Source organism: Phalangium opilio, unplaced genomic scaffold (assembly GCF_054372755.1).
Source record: "Phalangium opilio isolate 3A_F unplaced genomic scaffold, DU_Popi_V2 ptg000082l_1, whole genome shotgun sequence".
Lineage (NCBI taxonomy): Eukaryota > Metazoa > Arthropoda > Arachnida > Opiliones > Phalangiidae > Phalangium > Phalangium opilio.
In genome coordinates, this window is record NW_028324189.1 from 3,011,540 (window position 1) to 3,023,699 (window position 12,160).

The following is a 12,160-nucleotide window of genomic DNA, read 5'->3' on the forward strand; positions in this document are numbered from 1 at the left end:
TAATGGGCTATGAGTCAGACTGAAGTAAATACTAACCGTTCTCCATTCCTACTTCTAAAATTAAATCTATCCCTGATTTAGTATAAAACGCGTTTTGTGTTATAAATATTGGCTTCTAGAAAAGGGGGATGTCGTAATTCATGTCGAATATTCATGGTATAATGGAATATTCATGGTATAATGAAATATTTCATATATGAACAAAAAATATAAGAACTGGGTTTTTTTTTTTTGCGAAACCTAATCTGTAAAAATATTATAACAGCTTTCTTTAGTATATAGATGATTATACACTCTAAATAAACTTAATTTTATTGATCTTTGTCTTTAAGGCCGCTTCGTAGCTAGTATTTATTATATTATTATTAGAGTTATAGGCTAGGATATAGGCTTAGTAACCGAGAGGGTTTTTTGCAATATGGACACCTGCGTTTAAGCAGCCTATAAAGACAGTGCCTGAGTAAAGCAACAAGTAACTTAGCGCGGTCTAAAACAAACTTTAAAAAAAAGTTTCAGTAAAGAATAAGGGAAGATTTCATTAGTTATTGTTGAAACAGAAGACGAATTCGATTTGAATTGGGGCAGCTGCGTCTCCCTTTCAAGCAAAACTTTGAACCCTAATTTCAAATCTGATCAAAGCTATCGAGTCTAATGATGCTTATAGATTAGATACTAACTAGAATCGAAGTTAGAATTGCCAACCGAATATTATATATATATATATATATAAGATTATAACCTATATTGTTCTGAAATACTGCATTATATAACACGTGAATAAATACACTATGTTTCTGATAAGTGTGCCATAAATTAAGGTTAAGGGGGATGTTCTTTGAACGAACGATTTTGTGTCGAAAATGAATAACTTCTATCTCCATTTTGTTTGCCCTAAGGGGACACTGTTTTCGAGTTATGATTTGAATAGGTTTTAGGGATGACCCCTTAATTAATTAAATTAGCAATCATAGTCTTAATCAGTTTCTTAATTAATTAAATTTAAGGGGGTCATCCGTACAATACTCTGTATGCAATCTTAACTTGAAAACAGTGTCCCTTGTGACAAAATGGAGATAGAAGTTACATTCTCCAAGAATATCCCCCTTAAATTATGGCAGACTTACCAGAAACGTTGCCAAGGATATAACAAATACGTTGAAACTTCTTTAAAGAATAAATAAAACACGCTTTTTCCAAAACGAATACTTTACAATTTATCCCGATAAGTTATTGAAAAAACAATTCAACGTATTCCCATGATACAGGTAAATAAAACCATACATAAAATAAAATTATAAAAATAAAAACTTGAGTATTTTTCAAAGAATTCAACGATAAAACATTATGTATTAAAACAAAAACCAAAAAAAAAATAATATGTTTTCACGTAAGAAAAACCAGACATGTTCAGCCTGTTCTTTTGGTAAAAGGTATAACAAGGCCCTATAATAATTACTAAAAAAAAAGGAACTAAACTTTATCTGATCGGAAATGCGAAGAAACAGACGAATTCTAGGCTTAGGATTTTTACCACATGGGTGCTGTACAAATCTGTAAAACTTTCCCGCCTGAAGTGAAATGTTATATAGGCAACTAGGGGCCGTGTGTATTGTATCCAAAATGCTAGTCTGTTCCGCTTTGCCCAAACCAACGTGTAGGCTAGTGATTTTGAGATCAGTTTAGGCGCTTCAGAGAGTTAGCTTAGTACAAAACAAAGAGAAGTATGTGAGCTTGAAACGCGGAAAATCCAGAGTTTTTTGGGGAACGATAAAGAATTACCGAAGCAAATAGCAAAAGCCCTATCCAGTCTGGAAGGAATAGATGGTCTGTTCTTTGTAACAACGATGCAAGACTATCGCTCATGAAAAACAGTATAATGTAAAATAGAAATAAGTTTATTAAAAAAGAAAAAAAAAATGAAAATACCGCTTGGTTCGTTGGAAAACATTTACCTAATATCATCCTAATCAGTTTTTGGGAGAAATATAATTTTTCTTTTTTGTTATATTTATTTTGAAGTAATCTTTATCTAGTTTCTAATTATCAGATTGCATAAGGATATAAAAATTAAAACTTGTTAATTCTATTGAAATTAATAATGATTCTAACTTAATTTAATGACATTTAATAATTACCCCTCTCTAATTTTTGGAGCTTGTCATGAAGTGACAACGTAGGTCGTAGATTCAAGGTAAAGCGACGCCTGGTGAGGCGCTTTCAAAGGCTTAGTAAGTTTAGACTAAATAGGACCTAGATGGAAGTCCTGCAAAATTAACCACCGAGTTAACTTCAATTCTCGCTTGTCGTTCTGCTAGAACTAGCTCCCAGTAAGTCTCTCAGTAGCATTACGAAGTATAGATAGTGTCATACTTATGTAACATACCTTATAAACTTATGCTATAATGAATTCTATCATTTGATCTATAATTTAGATTAGGAATTATCCTTTCTCAAGAATTAAATTAGGCTTAAGGGATATCCAATTTAAAAATTCATATTCTTTCTCCATGTTTATTAAATGAGATCGAAATTTATACGTTATACTTCCTATTTAAAATAATACCGTTTTAAAAAGCGTGGAAGAAGGCCGGGCTACGTCCTTATATATTAAATATAAATAACATTAAAGTAAATATTTTTAAGATTCTATACTGCGAGACAAAGGTTGATATCCTTTCTTACGGGACGGCTTGGGAAAAATATAATCATAATTCCCTATCCCCACTTTCCCAGCACCCTTTTCGAATGTATTATACATAGTTCCCAATGAGATTATGCATTGCGAATTGGTGAGAGCAATTCCACCTGGGAACCAATTACAAATTGATGTTGGAAATGGTTTTCCCCCCCAAACTGCGACTATATATATATATAAATAGAAACAGAGGGACATTCCATAAAGTAAAAAGAGTCGACCCAAGCTTTTGATTAAAAATAAGAGTCCAGTGTTTGACCCTGCACCTTGTTTTCTTAAGAATTAAAATTGATGAGTACGTTAAATACTATCTAATTTTGTGTACTGGTAACACCGAAGTCTTTTCTAACGTCTGTGTTGTTCACATGCTAACGGATTTATACGCAAAAATGTTTTCTGATAGAGTTGAACACATCAGCAGTCATCTGGGAAATAGCACATCCTCTGGTCCAGTTTATTAATCGCTTGGACCAGAAGGAGGGGGTTGTTGGGGTGAAAATCTGTAGGAAAACAAAGGATGGACAAGTCCATTGACCAGTTTATTATTTTGGACTGCACATCAGTGACAGAAAACACTTCTGCTCCTCTGTACATGTTTTACCGCTTTCTATTGGACAACCGGTGCAGAAGCTTTAGTGTTTTACTTCGGTCAATGGACTCTAGTACAACTTCTATCACCGGATTTTCGAATTTTTCCTAGTCCAATGATCGATTCTTGCAGGCGCTTGGTCACCGAGTGGACATTTTCTCACGGACCCCTCAATTTTCCCCCTACTTTCCAACTATATATATACATATATATATATGTATATACACTACAAACTTAAGTCCACCTCTTCCAAATCTATTTAAGTAGGTTTTTGGCCTTTTCTTTTTACAACAAGGCCAATAAAACTTCTTCAATTTGAGATTAAAGACCCTAACCTAACCTAAACTCAACGTCGATCTATTCCCCAGGTTGAAGTTACTCCACGCCTTTTCCCAATTTATAACGTTTTTTTTTTAATAACATTAACAGAGGCGATGGGAGTTGTTTCATTCCATATAGATTAATATTTGTTATCAACGCGATATTTTATTTTTACGATTGTTATTTGATATTCAAAGTTTGAAAGTCTCTAGCTCTTCTCAGCCTTTTTTTTATGGTTTGAGAGTAAACAACAGATATACTTGTTTCAGGAGAGTTTTACTGGGTTTCTTTTATGTGTATCGGGGTCATTAAATTTGGATAAATAGATTTAATGTAGATCAATATTATTGAAAAAATTGTTTGAAGATTTTATGTTTGTTTAAACTTATAAATACGATTTTTTTATAAAAATAAAATGAATGTTTTTATGGAGAATTTTATTACGTGTTTTTTATTTTTTTTTAATTTAAAATTTGTAATCAGATTAAGTCAAATACGGGGTGAATTAATTATTTTTTGAACAATTTAATTAGCTTTACTAATTTATATCTACACGCAAAATAACCCAAAACAAGTCAATTTCCATACCATAAAAATTAGGCCTAAAATGATCCACAAAATAATTTTCTCTCACATGTTCTTAATTCATTTCCGACTAATTTAGGCACGCCCTTTCGATTAGATTTAGTTTAAAACTCTAAAACGTAACCCTTCCCAATAAAATCCTCTGTTTTAATCCACTTATTAGCATAAATCTAACTTCGGTAGGCTTACAAAGTTAATTCCACCCCTTTGAAACAATTTCCGTCCATATTGAGTAACCAAAGGGATTGAAAAAGAGAAAAACCCTTATTTCTTTGCCTCTGAAAATTCCTTCCCTTGGTTAAACTCGAGGGTTGGAAAAAAGTAAAAGTTTCAAATTTTAAAGCGACATTTTCCCAATATATTTAGGCGCGGAGGCAAACTGCTGGGGAAAACTATTAATAGCGGCTTTAGACCGATTCCGTTTTTTCCTCTCAGAGGAGTTTGCTTCTCTAGAGCCTCTCCGAAACTGGGAAAACCAAGAGCAGAGAGAGAGAGGAGAGAAAGGAGAGGATAGAGTGGAAAAAATGCAATGGGCGAACGGCGTGTTACGCGTCGTCCGCACCGAGCTCGAGCGGCAGCTGCGTTCCGCTCGCAATTCTGGCTTCGTACAATTTCGGCGGGTGTTCCAGGTGGCGCCTGTCCGCACGTGTTTCTCGCACGTGCCGCCTCGCGCCCCCTAACCCCTCATTCTAACTCTCTCTCTCTCTCTCTCTTAGCTCGTTTCGTTTCTCCTCTCTCGCGCCAAAACCGCCGTCTGCTCTCTCTCCTTAATTTCGTAACCATAGCAACCCCCGCCTTTTCCTCCGAGAATTCTCCTAGGAAAAATACTATTTTAGTAGGAAAAAAGACGACGTAAGAGGGGGAAATAAAGCGTTTTTCGTTGCGCCACCAGGCGGGTAAAATTGGAATGAAGAAGATCGCGCGTTTTTAAGAATGAAAAAATAAGGAAAACCCTCAAAGAAATAAAAGAAAAAAGCTAGAAAAATCGGAAAGGGGTTTCGAAGCTTCGAACTAAGATCAATATAATATAAGACCCCAGATTATTTTTTTTTTGGTTTCTTTTATGTCTACCAAGGTCGCATTTATCTATTAAAGGAATCGTGAAATTACCCACAATTAAGTAGCTTTATTTATGAAAATGTAGGTATTTCACTACCCCTTTAAAATATTCCGTTGTAATTGAAGTTTACAAAAGCATTTGATATCGATTTTATAATTATAAATCGGCTTGTATTTTTTAATGGCGATTTTTGGTTTTCTAACAATGTCATTAAAATGTATCTCAATGCATCAATTCAAAATAACCCAAGTTACTTTTTCTAAGTTAGTAAAGTAAAATAAGGAAAACAAAACGAAAAAGATGAATACAATTTAGGGCCCTGTGTTTTAGGTCTAGATGTTTCTTGTTTTTTCTATACTGAATTTATTTGATGTAGACTCGCGTTGTGACTTGCCAAGATCAGAAGAAACGCTATAGAGCTATCGCGAGCGAGAGAAGGGGTCGACAAAGACCATCAGGGTATTAAAAGCGGAAGAAGAAAAAGGAATCTTAGTCCTGAAACCTTCTTCCAACTTCCCTACGTCGTCTCTTTTCTATAGTAGCTGTCATAACCGGCACGTGCTGGTTCAAAGATTCCAGATTCTAGAATCTACAGACCCCGTTCGCATCTATAAATCGAAATTACAAGCTTTTTCTTTAGATTGCAATGACAAAATTCAGACATACTGAACTTGAAACTTTCTGCTAAAACTTTGTAAACAATAATCAGAATAAATGAAGTTGGAAGGATAGCTCTATGATTAATAAGATATGTTCATGAAATTTGGCGCTAATTACGTTAAAACGATACAGTATACTCCCTTAAACTAAGACTTCTTAATCCCCATGAATCAACTTTAACCTTTCATCTCTGATATTATCAAAACAATACTCCTTAATTACTACATCTATTCCCAAAAACCCTTGAAACGATTTAAAATTCCTATGCACTGATTTCAAAATTGGAAAATGTAGTATACGTATGCAAATAGGAACTTTAGAACCAATCAGTCCCCGTCCTTTATCTAATAAAAACATCTCTTGTTAAAGACAGACAGAAGAGGGGAGGCAAAAAAAAAATCAAAAAAAAAAAATCAGCTGTACTGTCAAAAAATAATTAAAAAGGCGATTTAGGAAATACGAACGAATCCTTTCTAAAACAGCCGTTGTAAGTTAGCCCTCTTCTTCCTCCTTTTATTTCTTAGCTGGCGTGCCGTTCCCCCCTAGCGTTTCTATTCGTATATGGCGAGCGGGTGTGCGTTTGACAAGTGCCTGGAGAGAGAGAGAAGCTGGGAGGAATGAAGAGAGGAGGGGAAACGATTCATCCGAAGGGGGTAAAAGAGGCACGCCCGATCCAGGGATGCTGACAAGCGCACCTGACCCCCGAGTCCCGCCGCTCGCGCCTAACATACACCCAAGGCACATCGCTCTCACTCTCTCTCTCTCTACTCTTCAGCTTCCGCTGCTGGTACGGTGTGCCATCGTTTCGGACGCCTATTTTAAGGAGAGCCGTTTAACTAAGAATCCGTGTAATACTTCTAGGAGTGTGCAAGGATAACCGATATAGTTAAGCTAAATTTATGAAGTATATTAGTAATCAACTCCGTGTTTCCTCTTGGGTATCTGATACCCAAGTTCATGCCTAAGACAAATGGACAAACACATTTATCTCATCTTTGGAATCAAAATACCAACGGAAGAAGTCGCCTCTGACAGAAGCTACGTTCAAAATGAAGATATCTATTGGTTGGTTTTTAGGGATGCAGTTCAAAATTCATGGGAAACTTTAATATATTCATGGTTTAACTAGTCCGTCGGAAATCGGGTAGGGTTAACCTATACCCAATCGCATTCTTACTATGAACAACGTTTCATTTCTGAAATTTTAAATTTCATACGGTAATAACGGATCTTTCTAAGGTGGCGACTTTCATTAAGGCTTGAAACCCCTTTTCCGCAGTTTCTCTAGCCACGCCATGCAGGCTTTCAACGGAGATCTTTGACTGAAAGTCTGAAATGCTTTATTACTCCTTGATAGATTGATGTTGTTGGGGCGCCATAACGCGGGGAAGGGACACCCTCCCTTCCTTCCTAGACCTATATGGTAAGGAAGCACTCCTTTCGTTAGGCTTAGCTGTAATCAGAGGGTAATAAAGGAATATTTCGTCAGCCCGGTGTACAGTAGAGTCACCTCCCACCTCATACGCGCGCGCCTTTTGTCACACCAGGAAAATTTATAAAGGGTTTCAATTAAAATGTAAAGGAATGTTACGTATATAAGTCTTCCTTTGCTTTGCTTGGGCTGAAGGATTATGAAAATTCACAGGGCACCTTTTGAAGGAATATTTTGGGGTTTAAATATTTCCAGCTAGGGCCTGAATGAATTTCCATTCTACGTATGCATGCACTTACAGCTGCTAGCAAAATGTCCAACTCAAATAGTAATTACTTCTTTAACATTTTAATTAAATATTAGCGTTTTAAAATTAGAAATAACGACTGGGGGAAATGGTTTACAAATTATAACTGACAGTTAGGAATGGATGGATAAATTTAGTCACCTATGGAAAGGCATATTTTGAAACGACAACAATTTATTGGTGAGATTTAATATATATATAAAAATTATCATAATTTATGTTGGAATTTTCTAAATTATTGTCTGCAAATTAATACTTTAGTCACAGGAAAACACTAAACTTTAAAACAAGTCTAATTACCAGGCACTTATCTTGAAAAAAAATTAAGTACAAATAAGAAAAACATCTTTTAAAATGCTTAAAAACCCTTTTTCTAAAGCTGTAAAAAATGTAAACGATTTAGTCTGGTCTATTAGGAAAGAATAAATTAAGGTATACTATCTTTTTTGGTAACTAGAAAAGAGAAGGACGAGCTAGGTGGCTGGTTTATGGTATCTAGGTAGACCACCAGGGGCGTTAATATCGACTTGTCTTCCGCAGGGTTAAAACTCGTATTAAATGGGGAAAACAGTGTCACCTAATTAGCAAACTTTTAATGATGCGCGCCGCGAGTGAGGAGCTAGCCTAAGAGAGGACCTGAACCTCGACAACGAGCTAAAACGAAAACAATTGTCAGCTGTGAACGACCAGGCCAAAACCCCTACGGAATACAATAGGAAGAGTGACTAGAGAAAACCATGGCCCTTTCTCTCCAGCAGCTAAAGACATATGGTTCCAACAATCTACGTACTACAGACTGTATACCTATTATTTACGGGGCGCAAGACACCTTAAAATTTTTAACCCACTTCTGTTATAGACAGGCATTTTTTTAACCCACAAATAAGTGAACTCAAAATCGATATCACTTTTATATATCTCTTCGTATTTAATAGACCGATATTACCTTTGCTAATCGAGATTGTGGCTCACAAGTCTGAGTATATTTATATTTAATTGGCGTGATTAAGTTTATAAAATTTGGTTATTTTTTAAACACTATTAGTATTAATCCTAAATTAATTAAATTTAATTTAATCAAGGTTAATTATTTTAATCGAATTTTTATCGCGTAATTATCGAAATATTATATTTATATTATTTATTTAATAATATAATTTTAATATTATATTTAAACCTATTTAATTAATTTAATTATTAATGGAGCTTGTACTTTAATTAAGATATTTTACACGAGCAAATCTCTATCAAGATTAACTGTACTAAACCGTATTCATTAACCTATTAAATCATTTAAACCCTAACTAAACCCAAATTGAACGACAGTAAATTTCCCATAGCCCCTGGAAGTTTGTTTCTCCCTGAACATTGGTGTGTAGCGTGTTAAACATTTCTACAGGCGCTCGTAGGAAATACATTACGAAGGGGCAAAAAGGGTATACTTCTCCTCTAAGCATAAAATAACTTTCGAAATGATGTTTTAAGGAGAAAAAATAAAAAACGTTAATATTAATTAAATTAAAATAAAAATTTAATCAAACCCTTATAACCCATCTAGCCCCGATGCACCAAAAATAAACCCACTTTGAAATCCCCTTTTAAAAAAATAAAAAAAAGATATGGGGGCAAAGTTCTTTAAGATTCTATCTTAGGCCTTATCCAAATAGAAGCTCGAGAACCCGCGATCGTATTTACATTGGAATTTCTGATTATTTCATTAAAATATAATTGGGAATATGCGGGTCCCTTTCCTATATAGCTTTGACTCGACTCCTTCGGTATTTTTCCCCAATCTCCTCTTTTTCTATACAACTCTTGTTCTCGTCGCTCCCGACTTTCGTGTTACCGACCAAGAGGTTCTGACACCGCCGAAGTAAAAAGAGAATAGTTGGAGAAAAAAAAAATACTTTTTCTGGTGTGTTCCGTTCCCTTAGTTCTAGGCCTATATCTTAAAAAAGGACGAATAGCGCTGCATTTGACAAGGCTTAGCCGCGTGGTATGTGTGCTGTGGTATACAGAACTTTGGGTATGTTGTTTGGTAGCTGGAGATCGGATATGCTAGAGACGGAAAAAGAAGTTCGTCGGAGCATGGAAAAATCGGCGAACAAGAACGCTGCATCTCTCCTGCATGGTTTTGTCAGGCCTCTAGTAATAGACAAATGGCTTAGGAAACAACCAAAGGACTGACTGTTTTTGCTGTAGTATACATGTACGAATTGCCATTCGACTCTCTAGCGCTTAGAGAGAAAAAGAAAACCGCCAACACGGGACAGGTAATTATGAAAAGAATTCTCGTTCTTCATGGGACAATTTCATTATTCCGAGGCGTTTTGTATAGTTTACAAATAGCGTGGATGTATTGTCGGAAGAAATCGAGGGACTAACTGTCCTTTGAACTAAAAAGTAAATACCTGAACAAAAACTAGCATAAATTACAAAATAATTTGTTTAATTTAAAAATAATCATGAATTACCTAAATACTTTAAATTTGTAAGGATAAGTTATTGAACAAATAATTTCCTATATATGTACGTGTTAAATTCAAAGTGTGTTGCCGTTAGAAAGCAGATAGGGCTTGTATTTATGGCTAAGCTTCCATTATCGATTATAAAGTCAGAAAGCAAGCTTCCCTCCTAAGTCTCTAACTTGAACCAAGAGTGGAATTTAAAAGGGGGTATAGGGTATATAGGGAAGCGAGTGAGTCAAACCAAAACTAGCATCTCCTCAGACGAGCCCAGCTCAAAACAGTTTCCTTCCTATTTGAAGGTGTATATATATAGTAGAGCCTTCTCAGACGCTTCAAGAGTGCTTTGGAGCTGCGTCGGGGAAAGGAAGGGCTCTCGGAAGTCGTCTCTCACAGAGTTACGTTACATCCTCTTCCTTCTTCCAACCACCCTGGACTGATGGCTGGCTAGAAACACTACTAAAGCAAACTACAGTATCCTCTTATCAAGCAATACCAGTCGCGGGTGGCCAGGAGACGAGAGAACAGTAATACACGCGGCAAAGACCGAACGTACGTCGCTGCTAGATGCCTGCTAAGGAAAACCGGCTCTATCCCCCGCGTACTGCCTTCCTTCCTAGTACATACACACACCCTTCCCGCCAATATATTAAGGCGTATACATTCTACAGTGAAGCCCTCCTATTAGGGACCCGATATCGGCCCGGGAACATACGCCGATGCCCTGTCCCATAGATCCCAAGCGCGCCCTTTTAAAAGCCTCCTTTCCTTCTAAGGAAATTCTACCCTCCTTCATTCCACCCCCTCCCTTCTTTCTAATAGCCATTGGGGGCCCTAAAGGAATTCGGTTACGTTGCGTCCGGGACTATAGACCGATTATAAATCGGTAACAGCGCGGAACACGCCGGCAAAGCATCGTTGGATGCCTTTCTATATATATATATACATATATATATTGCCCCTTTACCCCTAGACAGCGGTTAAGCCGCAATACAACAATGTCATATGTATGTATGTACAGCCAGGGTGAGATATCTTTCTATATCTACTATATACATGTACAAACACGAATGCTGCGACGCAAGGAATGAGATAACGGTTTGGGGATAAATTTTAAGAATTGGATTGTGAACTGATTTTAATATTGCGGTTAAATTTGTTTAAAATATTTTTGAGGATAACTTAGGCTGATTTCTATTAAATCTAATTTAAATAAATGTAATTTTTTTAACAGATTTATTAAGTACAGGGTTCAGGAAATTAGACTTAATTTTCTAATCAATTTATACAGACAATTTCCCATTTTATACTGAGCAGATAGATTTTCTAGAGTTACTAAAAATATTTGGCACAGATGTCTGTAATGACACGCCATATTTCACTAATCAAATCCTTCCGAACTCGATTGTATATAAAAGGGATGTTATACAACTACCTACCCGAAAATTATTAAATTGCACAGACACCATGCATGCATGCACTGTAATTAGTATCGTTGCATAGAACATGCCAATATTAATTGAAAACTAAGTGATTAAAAACTATACGCATACTGCAAAACATTCCATACACAATAAAGAAAAAAACGTTATGGTAATTAATTGTTCTGATTAATTAGAGTAACTGTCATGCGTGATAAAATTTTAGGGAATTAAACTCACCGCCGCCGCAAGAACGATCTAGTTTTTCCTTTCCGCGGAAGTTTTGGGGAAAGAGGAACGGCAGAGAGTCGCGGAAGAGGAAGAGAGAAGAACGATTGAGATCCGGAGAAGTTCCGAAGTTCGGAAGTCCCGAAGTCTCGCAGCAGCTTCCAGTGAAAAGGAGAGGGCGCTAGAGAAAAGCTTCCTCTCCGATCGCGAGCCGGAGACGTACTGAGAATCTGAGGATCGTTTTCTGAGACCCGCCTTTACGAGGGAGCGCGATTTTCTCCACCTTATACCCCTTAACCCCGCGTCTCTCGAGGTGCGTGGTGCGCTTTACGGCAAAGCGCTCCCGCCTGTGTCGCGCAACTTCGACCCCCGTTTAAAGAGTAAAAGACGGAAAAGA

General features: G+C 36.4%; 1 protein-coding gene across 8 annotated transcripts in view; it reads right to left on the reverse strand.

Moving 5' to 3' along the window:
• Positions 1–12,160, reverse strand: part of LOC149650936 (protein CBFA2T1-like) — a 45,882-nt gene that overhangs the window by 15,022 nt on the left and 18,700 nt on the right. The window contains exon 1 of one of the 8 annotated variants that reach the window (XM_089847665.1): positions 11,776–12,034. The exons of the other annotated variants lie outside the window; for them this stretch is intronic. The gene's annotated coding sequence lies outside the window, so the exon portion shown is untranslated. Of the gene's footprint in view, positions 1–11,775; positions 12,035–12,160 lie in introns of those variants that run through there. 8 annotated transcript variants of the gene reach the window in all.